This window comes from Idiotropiscis lumnitzeri, chromosome 2, assembly GCF_059441095.1.
Source record: "Idiotropiscis lumnitzeri isolate Australia: NSW breed Sydney's pygmy pipehorse chromosome 2, RoL_Ilum_1.0, whole genome shotgun sequence".
In the NCBI taxonomy this organism is placed as follows: domain Eukaryota; kingdom Metazoa; phylum Chordata; class Actinopteri; order Syngnathiformes; family Syngnathidae; genus Idiotropiscis; species Idiotropiscis lumnitzeri.
In genome coordinates this window covers 33,361,868-33,377,128 of record NC_142392.1, presented here as the reverse complement: position 1 = coordinate 33,377,128, position 15,261 = coordinate 33,361,868, and the positions used below count along the sequence as shown (strand labels likewise).

The 15,261-nt window shown below is 50.4% G+C and overlaps 1 long non-coding RNA gene across 1 annotated transcript; it reads right to left on the bottom strand.

The window, feature by feature from the left end:
- Positions 1-5,093: 5,093 nt before the first annotated feature.
- On the bottom strand, positions 5,094-5,662 carry LOC148342359 (uncharacterized). The gene is made up of 2 exons (XR_015842072.1): positions 5,530-5,662; positions 5,094-5,435 (listed from the first exon to the last, which is right to left on the bottom strand). It is a non-coding gene; the product is annotated as an uncharacterized LOC148342359 (long non-coding RNA).
- Positions 5,663-15,261: the final 9,599 nt, after the last annotated feature.

Below are 15,261 nucleotides of genomic sequence, written 5' to 3'. Positions count from 1 at the left end.
GATTCGCGCCCCACCACCACCAATTTGTTTTCTGTCTTTGTAGATTGATATTAGATTGTCAATAAAATATCCCTTAACTAAGCTAAATTGACCAGAAATATAATTTTGAGAACTATTATAGTGAGGATCTCGAAACTCAGTACTCTGTTGTGCAAATATTGATGAGATGACAAATATTTGTCATGTTATTGTTGGAGTTGGGTCACCGTGGAAATAAGAAGTAGTTAGTAAATCAACCTTTAAAAGCCAAACTTACTCCAATGCGTGTTCGTTTTTTTGTGCTCAAGAAGAAAAGGGTAAAAAAAAAAAGACTCAACAACTGATTAGAGTTCCGATATTTAGTTTCTTCAATTTCTGGAGTTCAGGAAATAGTACAAAGACAGATATCTGGGCGTCTTTTTCTTAATCTCACGAGAAAACTGCACTCGGGCGAGCACAGTCGAAAAATGCGCGCCATCTTTCAGCCCAGCTTCAGTTTTTATAGGAGTTTTATATGTCAAAGGTAATGTAGGTTGAATCGGTTGTCCTCGCTCCCTCCCACAGCACGGGTTCACGTCCAAGGGAAGGTTAGTCATCGTCTGGATAGTTGATTCCCGTCTGGTCCCCAAGACTGGCACGCCAAGGCTGGCCTTCTCCGGCGTGCAGTCCCTCCGTCTCTCTCTCCGCTGGTGTTGCACATATAAGAATAGGGCAAAGCTCATCCAAGTGCAATATATTTATTTATTCTCATGGGGGGGGGGCGGGGGTCTGTTAACACAGAAACAAACGCATAATGTGTCAGCACATCGGTTGCATCACGTTTCATACGTCTCATGCATTGTATAGAACAACATTCTCAGCTGGTCTCAGCTCATCACCCCCTTGGTGATGCAGCCGCACAGCGCCACCCACCGACCACCGACATAACATGCAGTTACCTGAAAATGCATCACAGTGACATCAACCGCAATGAACACCGACCCACACAGTCATGCGCTATAAAAACAAATCAGATTGGGATGACTACTTTACAGAGTGCCACACTGGCATTCTTTTGTAATCTTGTCGGTGTGTGCGCGTGTATGTGCAAGTGTATGTGCGTGTATGTATATGTCTGTGTGTGTGTATGCGTATGTGCATGTGCTCCGATCTCCAATTGTTCTGTCTTTCGGAATGTGTTTCTTTTGATAGCGTCTGTGTGAGTCCTCCAGTGCCCAATTTGGTATACAGTGAAACCCCGCTACTTCGCGGTTCACCTTTCGCGGGTTCAGTGCTTCGCGGGTCTAAAAAATATTCGGGGTATTGTAGTTTCGCCGAGCGGCACAAGGGGGCGCTGAAGCGGTTAGACGGCCGGCGTGCGCCGAAGAGGAGAGTGGACGAAGAAGAGCAGGTTCCCCCGGACACATTGGTGGCGACGTTTCGCGCGGTTCGGACCGTATCAGAGCTCCGGCCGGCGTGCGTGGCAGTTAAGCCGTAGATGAGCACCTTCCCCGGGCACGGGCGGTGCCAAACGGCCCCTAAGTTTAACCGAATGGGAGCTGCCGAGGAGGAGGGCATGCTCGCGTCACAGTAAGCGGAAGAGGAGCACCTTCCCCGGGCACGGGCGGAGCGCGAGGCTGTCAGTTATGAATGAATAAATAAATAAATGAAGAATGCCACCTTTCATTTCACTGTCATGATCCGTGCCTGTCATGCCGCGTGTGTTTTTGTTTTTTCAGCTGTGTGGGCGTTCCTCGAGCGATAGTCTCGCGCCATGCCGTCAGCTGCTGCGAGACGCGCTGATTACACTGACTATATTGTGATTATAATAAATATTGTAACGTTGTATAATAAATCAGGCCAATTTGTCCATCAGCGAACGCTTTTATTATTAAGCCAAAAACGGCTGCTGTTGGCCGCAACCACGCCGATTGTCACGATCGTGCCTTTGTGTTGCAGCCGAGTGGGCGTGGTCGACGGCGCGTTGCTCGGCGACGCGGCCGCGAGCGGACGCGTTCACGAGACTCCCCAGCTGCAACCCATCATCGCTTAATTGTGGACTATTTAAGCCTTCGACACGCACACTTGCGTGTCGGATTATTGACCTACTTGCTCTCGCCTTGTGCCTTGCTATAGTCTTTGCCAAACTTTGCTCCGTGTGTTGATCGTGTTTGTTGTGTCTTTGTTTATTTCTACAGCTACGTTTCGGCTCGCTTTGTGTTTTCTCGATGATTGGATTCAACCTTACCCTTTGGAGGAAGGACATTCTCGTTTTCGGTTTTCTTGCGTTGCGAGCTCCTTTTGTTACTCGTTTTGCTTTTCCTGGGGGAAGATTGTTCCCCCAGCGTTTTTCGTTCACGTCTCCCGACGTCTGTAAGTATAGACCCACTATTGTCTCTGATAGCAACTCTCCTTGCCTATCGCCTGCCAATTGTTTTTTGCCGGCCACAATAAATATTGTTTCCACCATATTTTCCCTTGTCTGCGATTTAAGAGTCCACCCACACCGCTTCCCAGCCCCGGCTGGGAAGCGTTCCTCACAGCGGATCAGAGAGAGAGAGCAACACAACGACAACAACATAACGTTCACTCCCCTGCTGCCTTCACAGCCTCCACAGAAAAGAGGAAAACACAGAACCCTTGAACCATTAACAAAGTCGCTACACTATCTTTGTATCACCACCTTTTTTCCCGTGTCTGCGTTTGGAGAGTCCTGTTCAATCCTCCAGCTCTGCTGGAGGATCATAACATTCACAGGGCACACCGGACGGCGTACCAGCAGGTAAAAGTCGAAGTAATTGAATAAATACAAAAAGAAGTTATTGAATAAATACAAAAATAATGGCTGGGGAATAAAAACACAAGTTTTAATAATAATTTGGTTTTTTTTTGTTCGAACTGAATTTCACTCTCTCTCTCTCTACCCATATATATATATATATATATATATATATATATTTTTAAGCATTTTTGAAGGTGTGCCGCTACTTCGCACCTATATATATTTATATATATATATATAGGTGCGAAGTATATATATATACGGTGTTTTTTTATTTTTACTTCGCGGATTTTCAGTTTTCGCGGGTGGTCTCGGTCCCCATTAACCGCGATAACCAGGGGTTCACTGTATTTCCCTCTACAGCCCATGTGGAGAATGTGCTTCGTCGTATTTGTCCATGAAGTGCTGTGAATGTGAGGGCAGCTCATGGAAATGCTATGTGTAGAGGTTATTTTAGATTCCATTAGTTTCTTCTTATTTTCGTTGTTCAACCTCTTCGTTTGGTGGCGAATAAAAACAACTTTTTACGCGTGAACAAACACTGATGGTCGAAGCACGGCAAAAAGACCGTGTTGCTCCTTCGCCATCATCTTTATTTCTTCTTCAACCAAAAAACACTTTCTTCTTCGTGCATTGCAGTAAATAAAGAATTGCGCCCTCTAACGTTGACACATTTCACTCCACAAATCAAAATAATTACAAAAGACAAAGAAATTTATAATTTCTTCTCACAAACATACAAATGGCAAAAAACAAATATTTGCAATCATTATCCAGAAAAATATAAACATTTGTGAAATGGCGCTAACATTCCGGCCCCTAATTGTTCTGTTTGGGCATAACAATCACAAAAATTACAAAAGCGACATTCTAAACTGTTCTATTATAGAAACCATATCTAAATGTAAACGCAACACGTTTGTATTTTGAAACTAATCACATCACTGTTCCATTTCAAGCAACAGGCATAACTTGTCAACTGGCCTTTCCAAAACACTACTTTTAGTCTTAACCAAAACTCTTCTCACGTGACCATTCGAATCACGGATTGCATTTTCAACCTTTCCCATTACCCACGAACCCCTAGGTGCACTGTCATCTACAATAAGAACAATATCACCGGGTTGTAGGTTTCTTTTCACATTGAACCATTTTTGCCTTTCTTGTAAAAGTGGGAGATACTCTTTGGCCCAACGCTTCCAAAAAATGTCTGACAAGTATTGAACCTGACGTCACCTTCTCTTTGAGTGCAAATCTTCCTTTTCAAATAAACCAGGTGGTAAAACAGGTTGTCTTTTTAGAAGCAGCAAATGATTTGGTGTTAATGCTTCTATGTCATTTAGATCGTTTGAAACTCTGGTAATTGGTCTCTTATTAATAATAGATTCCACTTCACAAAACAAAGTGTGAAGACGTTCATCATCTAGAGTTTGTAGTTTCAATAATGAAACAAGAATTCGTCTAACAGAACGGATCTGTCTCTCCCAAATCCCACCGAAATGAGACCCAGAAGGTGGATTGAATATCCATGTAACACCTTTTTGCAAAAGTGACTCAGCAATTTTTGACTTGTTCCAACCTTTGATTGCTTCACGCATTACCTTTTGTGCACCAACCAGGTTTGTACCATTATCTGATCTCATAACAGAAACTTGACCTCTTCTGGCTACAAACCTTCTGAATGCGTTAATGCATGAATCAGTTTCAAGTGAGTGCGCAACTTCTATGTGAACTGCTCATGTGGTAAGACATGGAAATAAAACACCATACCTTTTCACATTACTCCTGCCACATTTAACATCAAAAGGTCCAAAATAGTCCATCCCTACGTTTGTGAAAGGGGGATTGTCCATTTCAAGTCTATCTTTTGGCAGATTTGCCATTTTCTGTTCACCAGGTTTGACTGACAACATTTTACAAATGACACATTTTGACAAGATTTTCCTTAGAGCTGCATCAGCTTTTGGAATCCAATATTTTTCTCTCAGCTTGGACAACATTACATTCCTACCACTATGACCTGTTTGCATGTGAATGTGTCTGAGTATCAAAGACGATACATAGTGGTCTTGATGAAGTATTACAGGGTGTTTCTCATTGCATGGTAAAGCAGATTTATCCAGCCTTCCGCCCACCCTCAAGACATCATTGTCCAACACAGGATCTAGTTTCAATATATGACTAGTCCTTTTGACCCATCTGTAGAGTAAGGATTTCATCTTTGTAGCTCTGATTTTGACAAAATTTCACAATTTCCTTCTCTGCATCTTCCAGTTCTGTGACAGTTAAGTAACATTCATGTAACGGTTCAGGGAACCGTGAGAAAGGAGAACTGGACCCAAGAGCAAGCGAGGATGGTTGAGGAGGATTTATTGAAGGGTTCGGGGGGAGAGGAACGGGTGCCGGTAGCAGGGCAGGAGGACAGGTGGAGGAGCGGCGAGTCAGCGCCGGGGTGCTCGCCGGGGTGGCGAGATGTGCGCTCGCGGAGGTGCAGCGGAGACGGCGCGCTGAGTGTGCACCGGCGCTGTGGCGGGAGGAACGCGGGCGCGGAGAGCGGCGTGGAGGCGAAGGCGGCGGCGAGCCGGCGGAGGCTGAGAAGGGCAGGCAGGCGGCGTACGGGCGTACGAGGTGCGATCGACGCTCCGGGGCTCGGCGGCTGGCGGCGGAGGATCGGGCTCGGGCTGGCGCTGGGCGGCTGGAGGGAGAGCGAGGAAAGACAATGGTTAACTCGGGTTGCATAACACAAAGCGCGGACGTGCACGAGGCGAACGTCGACGTGGACCGGGTACCGAGGTAGGTCACGGAATAATCCGGCGTCTGGCTCCTGGCAGCGCTGAGCTTTAAACCCCCGCGGTGATTGCTGATGATGGGCAGCAGGTGCGCAGGAGCCGACGCCCTCTCCGGTCGGAGGCGTGCCTGGCGGAAAACAGCCGGAACCTAGGGAAAAGGGAAAAAGCTTGGCAGGCCCCCTAACCCGAACCCCCACAGTACCCCCCCCTCAACGGACGCCTCCTGGCGTCCTTCCTGGTTTGTCCGGGTGTGTGGCGTAAAACTCCCGGATCGGGGAGTCGTCAATGAAGAGCTTGCGGGAGATCCAAGAACGTTCCTCCGGACCGTACCCCTCCCAGTCCACGAGGAACTGAAACCCCCTCCCCCGACGTCTAACGTCCAACACTTTGGAGACCGTGAAGGCTGGGTGGTCGTCGATCATCAGGGGGGGTGGAGGGGAGATGGTCGGAGGGCTTAGGACGCTGGAAGAGACCGGCTTGAGGAGAGAAACGTGGAAGGTGGGGTGGATTTTGAGGGAATCGGGGAGCTTTAGTCTGACAGAACAGGGGTTAATGATCTTGGTGATGGGAAAGGGACCAATGTAGCGCGGAGACAGCTTACGTGAATCGGTCTGGAGGGGAAGGTCGCGGGTCGAGAGCCAGACCTGCTGACCGGGCTGGTAGGCGGGAGCTGGGGTTCGACGACGGTCCGCCAGGCGCTTGTTGCGTTGCGCCGAGCGGGTGAGGGAGGCCTTGACCTCTGCCCAGACGGCCTTGGCCCGACTGATGTGTTCCTCCACCGAGGGAACCGCCACTGCACGCTCCTGCTCCGTAAAAAGGGGAGGTTGGTAGCCAAGACAGGCCATGAACGGCGACATACCTGTCGAGGCGCAGGAGAGGGAGTTGTGGGCGTACTCGATCCATGCGAGAGCCTCGCTCCATGTCTCGGGGTTCCGGGCCACCACGCACCGCAGCGCTGCCTCCAGGTGTTGATTGGCCCGCTCGGTCTGCCCGTTGGTCTGCGGGTGGTAACCGGAGGAAAGGCTGGCTGTGGCGCCCACTGCCTTACAGAACTCCCTCCAGACCTGGGAAGAGAACTGGGGGCCCCGGTCGGAGACGATGTCTTGCGGGAGGCCGTGGAGCCGGAAAACGTGCTGGGTCAGGAGTGTGGCTGTCTCCAAGGCGGTGGGTAGCTTGGGAAGGGGAACGAAGTGGACGCTCTTGGAGAAGCGGTCGATAATGGTGAGGATAACTGTGTGTCCTTTGGACGAAGGAAGACCCGTGACGAAGTCCACAGCGATGTGGGACCAGGGGCGGCTCGGGATAGGCAGAGGGTGGAGAAGACCGGCCGGAGCCGAGTGTGAGGCCTTTCCGCGGGCGCAAACCGAGCAGGCCAGCACGAATTCTCGCGTGTCTTTTGTCATACTGGGCCACCAGAAGTGCGCTTGGAGGAAGCGAAGGGTGCGCGTGACGCCAGGGTGGCAGGTGAGCGAGGAGGAGTGCCCCCACTGGAGGACCTGGGAGCGTGCGGCATCGGGGACGAAGAGGAGGTCCGAGGGGTCAGGTCGGGGATCGGGTTGGGTTTTCTGCGCCTCGCGAACCGTGCGCTCGATCTCCCAGGAGGCCGCCCCCAGGAGACAGGAGGACGGGAGAATGGTCTGCGTGGTCTCTGGACTGGCAGGCGGAGCGAACATCCGGGAGAGGGCGTCCGCCTTGCCGTTGTTCGACCCGGGACGGAAGGAAAGGGTGAAGTTGAATCGGCTCAAGAAGAGGTGCCAACGGGCTTGACGGGGGTTCATCCGCTTGGCTGACTGCAGGTAGGCCAGATTTTTGTGGTCGGTCCAGACGAGGAAGGGGACGGCGGTGCCCTCCAGCCAGTGCCGCCACTCCTGGAGAGCCCAGACGACTGCCAGCAACTCCCGATTGCCGACGTCATAGTTCTTCTCGGCGGGGGACAGGCGTCGGGAGAAGAAGGCGCATGGATGAGTCTTCTGGGTGTCGGGGTCCCGTTGGGAGAGCACCGCTCCCGCCCCCGTGTCGGAAGCATCCACCTCCACCACGAACTGGAGTGCGGGATCGGGGTGTCTGAGGACCGGAGCGCTGGTGAAGGCTTCCTTTAGATGCCCGAAAGCTTGAGCCGCTCCCGGAGTCCACTGAAAGGGGGTGAGGGTGGAGGTGAGGGCCGTGAGAGGACTAGCAACCTTGCTGTAATTGCGGATGAATCGACGGTAGAAATTAGCGAACCCCAGGAAGCGTTGGAGTTCCTTGCGAGTAGTGGGAGTAGGCCACTCCACCACCGCCTGGATCTTGGCGGGATCCGGCTGGAGTTGACCCCGGGCGATGACGTAGCCCAGGAAATGGATCGATGGGACGTGGAACTCGCATTTCTCCGGTTTCACGAACAGGCGGTTCTCCAGCAGGCGCTGGAGGACTGATCGGACGTGGCGGCGGTGGTCCTCGAGGGATCGGGAGAAGATGAGGATGTCATCCAGGTAAATAAAGACGAAACGGTTGAGCATATCCCGGAGAATGTCGGTCATGAGAGCTTGAAAAACGGCGGGGGCGTTGGTGAGGCCGAAGGGCATGACGAGATACTCAAAATGTCCAAGGGGGGTATTGAAGGCCGTCTTCCATTCATCGCCCTCGCGGATGCGGACCAAATGGTAGGCGTTCCGGAGATCGAGCTTGGAGAAGACCTGGGCTTCGCAGAGGGGCTCGAACGAGGGGTCTATGGGGGGCAGAGAGGTCTTATTTTTGACTGTGATGCCGTTGAGAGCCTTGAAGTCAATGCAAGGGCGAAGGGAGGAGTCTTTCTTCTTGACAAAAAATAAACCCGCTCCCAGGGGCGAGGAAGAGGGCCGAATCAGACCGGCCGCCAGGGAGTCGCGGATGTAGGTCTCGAGGGCCTCCTTCTCGGGACGGGAGATGTTGTACAGCCGGGAGCTGGGCAGCGGAGCTCCGGGAAAGAGGTCTATGGCGCAGTCATAGGGCCGATGGGGAGGAAGGGTGCGGGCGAGGTCTTTGCAAAAAACCTGGGCCAGGTCATGGTAGTCCGTGGGGACGGACGCCAGGTCGGGTGGAGCCGGGGAGCGAGGAACCGATCGGGGAGCGGGGTCGGCGGACAGAAGGCACTGTGAGTGGCAAAGCTCGCTCCACCCGGTGATTGCACATCTCCTCCAGTCTATCGCGGGGTTGTGTAGCTGGAGCCACGGGAAACCCAGGACCAGGGGGACTTGTGGCGAGTGGATTAGGAGGAGCTGGATGGTCTCCCGGTGGTTACCGGAAACAATAAGGGTTAGGGGTCCCGTTTGATGGAAGACCTGGGAGATGAGGCGTCCATCCAGAGCCACCACGCGCCGTGGGGAAGGGAGAGGCTCCAGGGGGACACCCAGCCGGCGAGCCAGAGCCAGGTCCAGGAAGTTCCCATCCGCTCCGGAGTCCACCAGTACGGCGACCGAGAGGGATTGGGTCTGCCAGAGGAGGCGGGCTGGGATGGACATGCGTGAAGAGGAGCCCGTAGCTGACACGTTATGGCTCGCCGCGGGACTCCTGATCAGCGGCGAGCCCCCCTCTTTTGGCTTCACGTGGCAAGCGGCGATGTAGTGACCGGGGTTGCCACAATAGAGGCATAGCTGGCTCGAGAGGCGCCTCTGGCGTTCCTGAGGATCCAGGCGGGTTCTCCCCAGCTGCATGGGCTCCTCCTGTCCGACGGGAGGCGTAACCGGTAGTCGCGGAGGGAAGTCGACGGGAGGTGCGGGAGCGCGTGCCGCCGGATGGGGCGACCTACGCGTCCGCTCGGACTGCCGCTCCCGCAACCGGTTGTCTACCTTAATAGCCAGGGCAATGAGGTCTTCGAGAGAGGCGGTCTCATCCCGAACGGCCAGCTCATCCTTGAGCTGGTCCGTCAGCCCGTTGAGGAACACTCCCCGAAGGGCGGGCTCGTTCCACCCGCACTCGTGGGCGAGAATGCGGAACTCCACCGAAAAGTCGGCGGCGGAGCGGGAACCCTGCCGGAGTGCGAGCAATCGGCGGGTGGCCTCGCGTCCCTTGACGGGATGGTCGAATACCCGCCGCAACTCTTGGCAGAAGTGGGAGTAGGAGGCCATCGCCGGGGCCGATGCCTCCCACAAGGCGGTGGCCCATTTCGCGGCGCGGCCGCGGAGCAGGTTCACCATGTAGGCGATGCGAGCTCGATCGGTCGGGTAACTTTGGGGTTGGAGATCGAACACCAACGAGGTGCTCAATATGAACTGGCTACAAGAGCCCAGATCACCGGAAAACGGCTCGGGAGTGGGGACATGGGGTTCCCTGCCGCTCGAAGAGAACACGGCGGGCGGAGGAGGGGGAGAAGGGACCGGGGAGGTGCCCTCCGGGAGGCCGGAAGCAGAGGGAAGAGAGCTGACCTGCTTCGAAAGGAGCGCGAGTTGGTGGTGGAGAGCCTGGACGGAGTCCATGAACTCCTGCATCATCCTCTCGTGTCTTCCCAGCTGTCTGCCTTGGTGGGAGAGGGCCTCTTGGAGGGAATCCGAGCTCGCTGGGTCCATTGGGGCCGGATTATTCTGTAACGGTTCAGGGAACCGTGAGAAAGGAGAACTGGACCCAAGAGCAAGCGAGGATGGTTGAGGAGGATTTATTGAAGGGTTCGGGGGGAGAGGAACGGGTGCCGGTAGCAGGGCAGGAGGACAGGTGGAGGAGCGGCGAGTCAGCGCCGGGGTGCTCGCCGGGGTGGCGAGATGTGCGCTCGCGGAGGTGCAGCGGAGACGGCGCGCTGAGTGTGCACCGGCGCTGTGGCGGGAGGAACGCGGGCGCGGAGAGCGGCGTGGAGGCGAAGGCGGCGGCGAGCCGGCGGAGGCTGAGAAGGGCAGGCAGGCGGCGTACGGGCGTACGAGGTGCGATCGACGCTCCGGGGCTCGGCGGCTGGCGGCGGAGGATCGGGCTCGGGCTGGCGCTGGGCGGCTGGAGGGAGAGCGAGGAAAGACAATGGTTAACTCGGGTTGCATAACACAAAGCGCGGACGTGCACGAGGCGAACGTTGACGTGGACCGGGTACCGAGGTAGGTCACGGAATAATCCGGCGTCTGGCTCCTGGCAGCGCTGAGCTTTAAACCCCCGCGGTGATTGCTGATGATGGGCAGCAGGTGCGCAGGAGCCGACGCCCTCTCCGGTCGGAGGCGTGCCTGGCGGAAAACAGCCGGAACCTAGGGAAAAGGGAAAAAGCTTGGCAGGCCCCCTAACCCGAACCCCCACAATTCATTTCTGTTCAACTTTCCCTTTTTCGATCGGCTATCACTGGATGGCAAACTTTTGCGCTCATGCGACAGTTTTAAGAGTAGCTGTTTGAATCTCAACATCCAGGCAATAGCCTTTTTTAATCTGTACCAATCTGAGTAGTACCAAAGAAATTGGCTGATTGGATCGTCTCGCACAGTATCAACAGTAACGCTCATGACCTTGACTTCTGGGTCATTCTGAATGTCCATTGATGCTACTGGTGACACTGGCCAAGATTTACAATCATCTTTAAGAAAGTCCGGTCCTTGAATCCAATATTTGTTTGAGAGGAACTCGCTTGGTTTCATTCCTCTAGATGCATAGTCAGTCGGGTTCAACCCTGAACTTACGTGCCTCCACTGACTGACCATGGAATGATCTTTGATCAGCGATACTCTTATTTGCCACGAAAGTCTTAAATCTGACACTGTCATTTGCAAGGTACCGCAACACTGTGGTACTATCTGACCAGAATATGGATTCCTTCAATGGCATTTTTAGCTCTTTTCTCATCATTTTGTCCATTTTCACAGCCACAGCAGCCGCCGTAAACTCTAATCGAGGAATGGTAGTTTGTTTCAAAGGCGATACTCGTGATTTGCCTATTACAAAAGAGCAATGCGATTCACCTCTTTCATTTGTAACACAAAGGTATGTAACCACTCCGTATCCTTTCTCACTCGCGTCTGCGAAATTATGAAGTTGCGCAGATGTGACATTTCCAAATCTGAGTGGTTTAAAACATCTGTCCACTGTGAATCCTTGTAGTTTTGAAAATTCTGACAACCACTGTTGTGACTTCTTAATCAGGTTCTCTGGAATGTCCTCATCCCACGAGAATTTCTTTCTACACAGCTCCTACAAAATAATTTTTGCTGGAAGAATTACCGGTGACAAAAACCCTAAAGGATCATAAATTGAACTCACGAACGACAGAATTCCACGTGTGGTTTGTGTCATTGTTTTTTCATTGATTTTGACTTTAAGAGAGTCTGTTTCAATACACCAATTTACGCCTAAAACCCGTTCATCTGGAAGTTCGTCATGACAGAGATCTAATGCTTTAACCTCTGATGCTCTTTCCTTTTCGGGAATGGAAGTCAGGACAAGTCTGCTGTTAGTATTCCATTTTGTAAGGTGAAAACCTCCACCTGCGCATAGTTTCGTTAACTCCTTCACCATAGTACAGGCCTCACTTTCACTTGTGACTAACACAAGACAATCATCCACATAAAAGTTATTCTGCACTGCACTCATGGCCATCTGTGATGTCTTGTTAATGGCATCCTCAGCCGTTTTCTTTAAGGCAAAATTGGCACAACTTGGTGAAGACGTAGCACCGAACAAATGCACAGTCATTTTGAACTCCTGCAGTGGTTCATCCAGGTTTCCTTCATGCCACCAGAGAAAACGTAGCATATCTGTGTCCTCTGGTGGAACTTTCACTTGGTGGTACATTGCCTCTATATCAGACATCAAGGCAATGTGGTCGTGTCTGAAACGGGTTAAAACTCCAATTAAAGAATTTGTCAAATCAGGTCCCTGTAAAAGTTCCTTGTTCAATGAATTGCCTTGAAATGAGGCAGCACAGTCAAAGACAACACAGAGTTTTCCTTTCTGTGGGTGGTACACCCCATGGTGAGGTATATACCATAATCTCCCATCATCACGTTCCAGTTGTTCGCTTGGCACAGACACAGCATATTTTTTATCAATGAGATCTGACATGAATGCTGTGTACTCTTCGTGAAAATCTTTGTTTTTCAACATTTTCCTTTTGAGACTTTCTGCTCTTTGCACGGCTAGGTTACGGTTGTTGGGTAGTTTGACAGACTGATCTTTAAGTGGGAGGCCAATGCAATAATGACCTTCAACCTTTTTAACAGTGTTCTTGGCTGAGTCTATGAAGTGTTTATCCTCTTGTGACATCTCTTGTTGCTCTTCAGAAATCTTTTCTGGAAAGTCATGGTTAAACTGTTTCACACACAGTGTTTCAATGTCTGACAGTGAGATGCGGTTGACAGAAGCACTGTGTTCATTTTCAGAGTCTGTTCTATTTAAAGGTCCATTGATAACCCAACCGAGGATTGTACGGACTGCATAGGGACCATCATCTACGCAGTGAATGATTTCCCATGGCTCCATTGCCTTGTGAGTATTTGCTCCAATCAAGAGTCCAACATCTGCATCTATAGCTGGCAGATCAACTTTTTTCAAATGAGGCCACTTTTCCAAATCTGTCTGCCTTGGGATGCTGTCTTTCCAAACTGGAATGTCTTTGTGTGTGTACGTGTCAGGTAAATCAATGTACACATTTTCTTTTACACCGCTAACTTCCAAGCCTGAAACAATGTAACTTGGCTCAACCCTTTTCTGGCTTATCGTGCGGAGAAGGAATCTGGTCTTCTTTCCTTCTACACCAAGTTGTCTCATGAGCTTCTCTGAGCAGAAAGTTGCGTCACTACCATTGTCCAAAAAGGCGTATGTGTCTATTACTTTGTTGTTTTTCTTGACCTTAACATGAACTGGCACAATAGCCAAAATTCTATTGTCATTACCGGCCCCAGTGGCACCACATGTTCCACTTGTGATTGCAGTAGGGCTGGGGATTTCAGTATGTGAAATGTCATTGCCATCATTGGATTTGTTTTCAACTGTTCCGTCCTCTGTTTTAACATAGTAAAGGAGGCTGGGATGTCTTTTTGAACATTCATCACATTGAAGTCGTTTCTTACAGTCCTTACTCAAATGACCTTGAGTCAAGCATGAAAAGCAAAGTCCTTTTCCCTTAAGGAACTCCACTCTTTCCTTGTGATGCAGTTGTCTTATTTTCTGACAGTCCGCAAGTGAGTGTTTTTTCTCACAATATGCACACGGACTCTTAAACGCATCAACTCTTTGCTTTATGATGCCTTTGTTACCATTTGGAATATTTTCTTCTCTTGCAGGTGCCACACTGGTTGCAAATGCACTGCCCTTAGGTCTATACGTCTTGTTTTGTTTTGAATGCTGCTTGTCCTTGTCAACATCTTTAATGTCTCCAAACAGCGGATCTGAAGCTATCTTAGCTTGTCTGTTAACAAATCTCACTAAATCTGAAAACCTAGCTCTTCCACCAGAGTTTTCCTGAATGTCGAAGGCAAAAACCCTCCACATTTCTCTCATTTTGTAAGGCAATTTAGAAACTATGACCTTGAGATTTGTGGGATTATCGAGTTCATCAAGATGATTAATATCCTGCATTGCATTGTTACAGCCAGTTAGAAATAAAGAGTAACTATGCAAAGCTTTGGCATCATCTGCTTTCACCTGAGGCCAGTTAACAACCTTGTTCAGGTAAGCTGTTGCAATTTTGATCTAGTTGCCATAATGATAGTATAAGAGTTTCATTGCTTCGTTATAGCCTTTTTGAGGGCTCATCTGTTGGCAACTTCGAACTAGGTCTCTAGGTTCATCTTTTGTGAATTGTTCAAGAAAATAAATCTTGTCACTATCATTATCGACCTTGCTGACAATTGTATGGTCGAAAGCTCTTAGGAAGGACTTGAAATCTAACATACAAATGGCAAAAAACAAATATTTGCAATCATTATCCATAAAAATATAAACATTTGTGAAATGGCGCTAACACATAGATACAACGCACCGTCTCATTGGGCGCTAACAGAACCGAGCAACAGAGCAGTCGCACTAGCTGCTCAGTCGCGCTAGCGTGTTTTTAAAATGGCAGCGGGAGTTCAGTGGTATTTTATTTTAGCTTTTAACAACGTGCTGAAGTTGTCTTCATCCAAAAATGCACCAAGTCCTTGTCTTCTGTATCCAAGATAAACAGCTGGACACGTTCTCCACCAAACACGAGAGTCATTATCAGTCTGCCTCGCCGTCTCGCTGCGGCGCAGCCCCTCAGATGGGATGCCGACACAATGCCGGCGTGAGCAAGTCACTAATCAACAAACGATGTGCGGTCACGGAGTTACATTAAAACTAAAACTATCACCCCAAATCAACTGAATAGCATAATAGTGTAGGCCCAGCAAAATTACACCTCCCAGATTACCATACACTAGCTTAGTTAACATGCATGCACACTAAAACAGAGGATAGCACGGTTAGCGTGGCTAGCTGTTTTTAAAAAGGCAACAGGAGCAAAACTGAGTTTGGTTGTATTTTATTTAACAATTTACTCACATTAATATTGATCAGTCATCCACAAATCCTTCAAAATCAGATTCTTCCGTATCAGATACAAACAGTTGGGCAAGTTCTCCCACAAACACGCCAGGTTCCCTCTCGTCATTGTCCAATTCTGTGTCACTGCTGAGCGGCTCCTCGGATGTAATGCCGGCTTTCGCGAAAGCTCTTACAATAGAGCTAGCAGACACGTTCGTCCAAGCAGCTACAATCCACTCGCAAATTGTGGCATAACTTGCTCTTCGCTGTCTCCCAGCCTTTGTGAAGCTGTGTTCGCACTCCGCCATCCAT